Source organism: Humulus lupulus, chromosome 6, assembly GCF_963169125.1.
Source record: "Humulus lupulus chromosome 6, drHumLupu1.1, whole genome shotgun sequence".
In the NCBI taxonomy this organism is placed as follows: Eukaryota; Viridiplantae; Streptophyta; class Magnoliopsida; order Rosales; family Cannabaceae; genus Humulus; species Humulus lupulus.
In genome coordinates, this window is record NC_084798.1 from 122,138,940 (window position 1) to 122,144,939 (window position 6,000).

Consider the following 6,000-nt stretch of genomic DNA (forward strand, 5'->3'; position numbering starts at 1 on the left):
TCCCGAATAATCGGATATTCAGGAGATTGTGTGAGATAAATTCGGGATTCACAATGATCTTCTCATAAATGTTGCTTTGTATGCAGAACTATCGACCAGACTGGTCGCAGGTAAGACTGGGCTGTTTACTGCTTCTAATGTGTCTTCTGGTCGATACTCTAGCCAAACGTTTCCAGGTGTCAGCCACGTGTCCAGGGATCACTTGCCACGTCAGCAATGCTAATTTTTTGGATAACAACATTATATACTTTACTAGTGTTACACTCACTCTCTAGCACGAAGAAGTCTGAATCTAAAGTGGGAGTGTACTTAAAGTTGTCGTCCCCGTCAAATAAGTGATAGGGAATTGGTAAATTATCTAAGAGCGAGAGATTAGTACCGTTCTCATCCGAAGACTCGTCGATAGGTGCAAGGGGTTCAGAGGTTTTCTTTTTTCCCTTTCCCGAAGGGGTAGGGGGCGCAGTCGCTTGCGGGGTGCTAGAAGGTTCCCTGATTGTTATGCCAGTTGGTCTACTCCTTTGAGGTTGCGACATATCTGGGTGCTACTCGAGAATTTCCTCGCTGGTGGCACTCTCCGCCGTTGACTCCCTCACATCCTGGTGAGGTGCCAAAAGCCCGACCAGTCTCAAGTTGGCCTCGGTGACCAGCTGTTTGACGCTCTTCTCTACGTTAGTCATGCTGGCCAGTAGCGCTGCTCGGACCTCCATTTCTGGTGTAGGAGCTGGTCGCAGCCATGGATATGAAATACACTAATTCTCTAAGGGGAATGCGGATAAAATACAAGGAAAGTAAACGACTAGATAAACGAAGATATTACCTCCTTGGGTGAAGGCTAGGTTATTAGCGACCATGCCGGTAGTCAAAAAGTACTCCAGGTGGTACTTCCCCACGTTGGAGATGAATGTGGTCTCACTCAGGAAGGTGCGGGTCGTTTCCTGGTGGCAAAAATGAAAAAACCTCGTATTTTCTTGGTTAGGGTTTGATTTGAGGTCGAACAGGTAGTTGACCTCGTGTGGTATAGGAATAGACCACTTTTTATGGCTGTAAAGGATATAGAGTACGAAAAGCATTTGATATCCATTTGGGGTTATTTGGAAAGGAGCAACCCCAAAATAGTTGGCCACTCCTTGGAAAAAAGGATGGAGAGGCAGGATCGCTCCTGCCTCAATATGAAATCGCGACCAGGCGCTGAAGGCGCCTCCAGGCAAGATTGCCCGCTGGTCTCTGGTTGGTTGGACTAAGGTTACCCCAGGAAGTCCGTCCTTCTTGATATAATTATCTATCATCCTAACCGTGACTCGTCTAGGAGGAGCAACATACCATTCGACATCTGGTCAAATGACGTTTCGAAGTTGGGCTTGAGTTGCGATTTCTGGGTCAGGGTTATTTTCTTCTCGACCACTGGTCGAAGGAATTTCAGCCTGAGGAGTAGGTTGATTTGAAGAAGGATTGGCTGATTTCTTTTTCTAGGCTGTAGATTTTACTCATCCCATGTTTAGAGGTGGAGTCGAAGGATTGTTTGGGATATTACGAGAAAAAGGGATCTCCGGAATTAGTTGTGACGATTGTTCTTTGTCCTCGAGCAGTTGGGCCAACAGATCGTCGCCGATTGGCCTCTCACCTCCCCACAGATCTTGCATGAAAGTCTGCAAACAGAAAAGGGGAGATGAGAATCTAAAGGCCAACATGCATCAAGATGTTTAAAAGTTGGAATAACATTGCTCGTGTATAAAAGTTAAGCTTTTATATGACCAGCAGCATTTTGACAAAAAAAACTATATTTCAAGCGAACAGTTTGGAAAATGGATTAAAAAGCAGAAGTGGAAAAACTTTTCGACTCTGAAAGGGCGGGAAAAACCCATTTTTTTCTACAAGCTTAGAAATCAAAATTTTACTTCGATTTCATGCCCTAAGTTAAATATCCTGACTACCAAACTGATTCCTAAACCCAGCAGAGTGTCTTTTTCCTACCATATCAAACATCGATCAATATACCCATTTATCCCAAAATAGTTTCTGTCAAGAACATGCAAGACCCCAGGATACGAAAAAGATATAAAAGAGATATTGCATGGCACTTCAATGACTGAAAAGATTGATAAACTTACTTGGATAAGTATTGAAACAAGTCTCTGAGATACTAAATCAATTGGCTGGGTAGAAACTCCGTGGATCGTCGAGTTCGTTTGAGGTTTCTGGGTTTTCCACGCCTTGTTCTTCAGTGTTCTTGAAGAGAAAGTGGAAAGTAAAAAGTGAAAAATGATCATGAGGGACTATTTATATTTATCGTAGCACTATAAAAGAGGTGATCATAAAATTAATTTTTTCAAAGCATGGGGAAACGCAATAGCCGTCAGACAATTTCTTGGAAACTGAAAAGACATGATTGGTTTCCTTTTTCGAAAAGGCATGGGCGGCTCTGACAGATTTGGTGGGGTACGCGAAGGGTCAGTTTCCTAAGTTTTCTTTATGCTGGTCACAGTAAAATAAACTTTGAGAGAAAATGTTTTCCCAAAAATGGATTTTGATGACGTGGCAAGAACTCATTACACGTGGTTGTCACGTGGCAGCATCAAAGTGAAGAGGTGTTGTTCGACTATCGACCAGCTCCTTGTTGCTTCATCAGATCTCGCGATTAGATGCGACCAGCCTGGTCGCATCCGTCGATTTATTTCCTTTAAAGATATGTAATCTTGTAATAACTACATTTATTATTTCCTCTTTATTGCCTGCATACGCTGATAGTAAGGATAATTAAGGCCCAGCTCATGTAACCCCCCTTGAGCCTATAAATATGCATGAGAGGGCCCAAGGAAGGGACTTTTGAACCTTTTTTCTGAATACTCATAGAAAGAGCGTAAGTGTGATTATCAACCGAAAAGTTTTAATTCTCCTAAGGCTTGTGAAACTCAATAACCTAGTTCTTTGATCACGGCATTGGGATTCAACATCAATAATAACACTAAGTGGACGTAGGTTGTTACCACATTGTTGGGGTCAAACCACTATAAATCATTTGTGTCATTTCTTTACCATTTGATTCCATTCTTGATTGTTTTCTTATTTCTTTGTCGTTAATCTGACTCCGTGTCGTTGGCCAAATCGAGGGTCAACAGAATGTTAGGAAAATATATAGTATTTCAATGGAAATTGTTAAGAAATATTACAACTCTAGACAAAATAATACAAATAAATAATATTAATTTAATAGTGTTACAACTCTATGACTGAAAATACAAATAAACAATATAAGAATTAGAAGAAGAGAATGGAGGAATACAACTCTAAATAAAAAGATACGAATAAAGTAAAATGTTTGCAACAAAAGAAATGAGAGATTACAACTCTTTAACAAGAAATACAAGTAAATGAGACAAGAGGAATATGAAGATGAAAAGCAATAGAATAAAAGAAAAGAACAAGAAACAAGGAACAAACAACTCTCACTCACAATTCCAAAATGAAGAGTGTTGGGGATCACCAACTTGAACAAGGTTTAAAACCTTTGTCCAAAACCTTATTTGCCCCTAACTCAAGCACTAAGGGATCTCTCACAGATTTTGGAAATTGCTTCTTGGAATAATCAAGCCTCTAGGTGTTTTCTAGACAAGTGCTCTAATGGGTAGAAAAGTTATATCTTACAAGTGAGCAATAGGCTCCTATTTATAGAGTTTAGAGACACCCTCTGAATTTCAAATTCCACCAACCACCATGGTTGTTACCAATGATTAATTGGATGTTTATGGAATTAAAAATGAGATTTGGGAGTTATGTGTTTTTGGAGCCTTTAAAAAAGGATTGAAAAAACTTAAAAAATTGGCTAGTTTGCTCTGTGGCTGCGGCCAGGAGTATCAGTGACCACAGCCACTGGTCTCTGTTCCCCAGGTCGCGGCCACTAACACCCCTGGCCGTAGCCACTGACCTATTTCTGCACACAAAAATGAGTTGTTTTTCCAAATGGCTCCAAACCACTCCCAATTGATTTTGTAACCTCCAAAATACATTATTGGAATTAAAATCATTTCTCCAACTACCATTTCACATATGGATTTAAGAAATTCATCTCAATATTGTGTAACAACAAATCTACACAATAATGGGCAATATTTGGAAGTTACAAATTTGTAACTGAATTTGTAACTCCAAATATGTTACATATTTGGATATTCACATATATCTAAATATTGTAACTCTCTATTATATGTTACAATATGTGACACTCTTTGTCACATTTATTTAATCTAAAACATTATATTATAAAATAATATAATATAATATTACATTATATTATAAAATATTATAACACATAATAATCACATGGCCTAAAAAATCTATCAATCATTCTACTAGAAATAAAAGAATGTGTAGCACCATAATCAATTTGCACAATATAAGAAGAACGAGCACTAGAAAGTTGACCTGTCACTATTGAAGGACTAGCCTCAGCCTGTGAATGCATCAGCACGAACAATCGAACTGGAGTCAAGCTGTCTGCCTTCTTCGATTCCTCTTTATTCAATCTTGGGCAATCCTTCTTGAGGTGCCCAACCACTCCACAATGAAAACATGCCTTCGCTCGACATTCTTCCAGATGGCGCCTCCTGCATCTGGCACATTTTGGATAAGTCTTCCAAATCTCATTGCCACCCTGGCGGCCAATCTGAACACCTCGTGTCCTCTTGTCTGAGCCTAAAACTGTAGTAGTGTCTAGGGTCTTTCTCTTCTAGTCACTAGGGCCTCCACCCCTGCCAGATCATGTGAATGGAGGTACCACCCTCCTTGTATCCCGTCTGGTCGCTCTCTCGAGCCAGATCTTGTTCTTTGCACACTCATCAATAAGGGTCTTCTCCAGTACCAGAGCATTAGTCACCACTCTAGGTACAAAGGTGATCTTGACATCCCGAACTATCATGGAATTATGCCCCTGAAGGAACATTTCCTTCCTCGTTACATCAGTTGGCACCAAGTCAGAAGCAAACTTGGCAAACCTGTCAAATTTTAGGGCATACTCTGTTATTGACATGTTACCCTAAATCAAATTAGTGAACTCATCTGCATTTGTAGCTTTGACTGGATCATTGCAGTATTTCTCATTATATTGAACCCTAAACTCTTCCCAAATCATTGCGGTTACATCCCAAGTTTGGGAAACAGCCTCCCACCATATACGTGCATCATCCCATAGCTTATATGTGGCACATGCCACCCTATCATTACCTACCACCCTCATGAAATCCAGGATGGAGGTAGTCATGCTCATCCACTGCTCAGCCTTGAGTGGATTTGAGCCTCCCTCAAAATTTTGAGGGTGTTGCTTCTGAACCGCTCATATAATGGTTTCCATTTGGTTTCAACCTCTGGTTGCTACTGCACAACCGATACGAGGGTAGGTGGTAAAATTGGTGCAGCGTTTCCTACCGGAACATGCTGTCTCAAAAAGAAGATCTCATCCTCTTGTCTATGTAGTCTGGCCTGTATCTCAGCAAACATCTACTTCAAGGGCTGGCGGAGGGTTCTGACCCTAGTCATCATTTCTAGCATGTATTTTAGCATCGGCTAGTCAGATGATCACCTTGGAAGCATAATTCCCAGTCTATCTGCAATCAATGACTTGACTCATCGGGCAATGATAACAGCGCAACACCACCCCACCGTCCAAAATCGAACAAGTAAGCATACACGTGCATCAACAATGCTAATTAGCATTTCAATAGCTTCCACATACAACAATCATGCAAATAAGCATGTCTTTTCACATTCAGGCTCAACCATGGTACTAATAAGCACGATCTTAGTATACACAAACAACAATGGTGCTAATAAGCACATCTTTAACATTCACATAGCATTCAGGGGCCAGACCCCATCAGTATAACTCATGCTCCCTCTTCAAGCATGCAAATAATGTTAAGATTAATGCCCTAAAAGCATGTAAAGATATTTTATTGATTTAAATAAAAGTAAAATTTTATTATATTTGAATATTATCATTATTGTTTG